We start from the raw sequence: 323 nt of genomic DNA, 5'->3' as shown, positions 1-323 counted from the left end.
CGTGGGCCCGTCCGACGGCAGCTCGGCGTGATTCTCGCCCCGAGCGGCAAGGGCGGTAATCACGGTTACCGGAGTTAAGAAAAAGGAGATAACGATCACAAAGAGAGAAAAAAAAACTATAACACTAGTTCGTAGAGTTAGGGACGTTATTTTATTTCGCTGTCCTCCATATAAAATCGCGGGTCGAAACGAACTGTCCGTTGACCGCCTCGATTTCCAGGATCGTCGGAGTTGGTCTCGCGGGTAGAGGCGGCGGTGGCGGCGGATCCTGGGAGTTCCCACGGACGGGATCGTAGAATCCCGTCGGCTGGACTATGCGCGGG

The sequence above is a fragment of the Trachymyrmex cornetzi genome, unplaced genomic scaffold, assembly GCF_001594075.2.
Source record: "Trachymyrmex cornetzi isolate Tcor2-1 unplaced genomic scaffold, Tcor1.1 scaffold596, whole genome shotgun sequence".
Classification (NCBI taxonomy): Eukaryota; Metazoa; Arthropoda; class Insecta; order Hymenoptera; family Formicidae; genus Trachymyrmex; species Trachymyrmex cornetzi.
The sequence above is the reverse complement of the archived record's forward strand: the minus strand, read 5'-3'. Positions refer to the sequence as shown.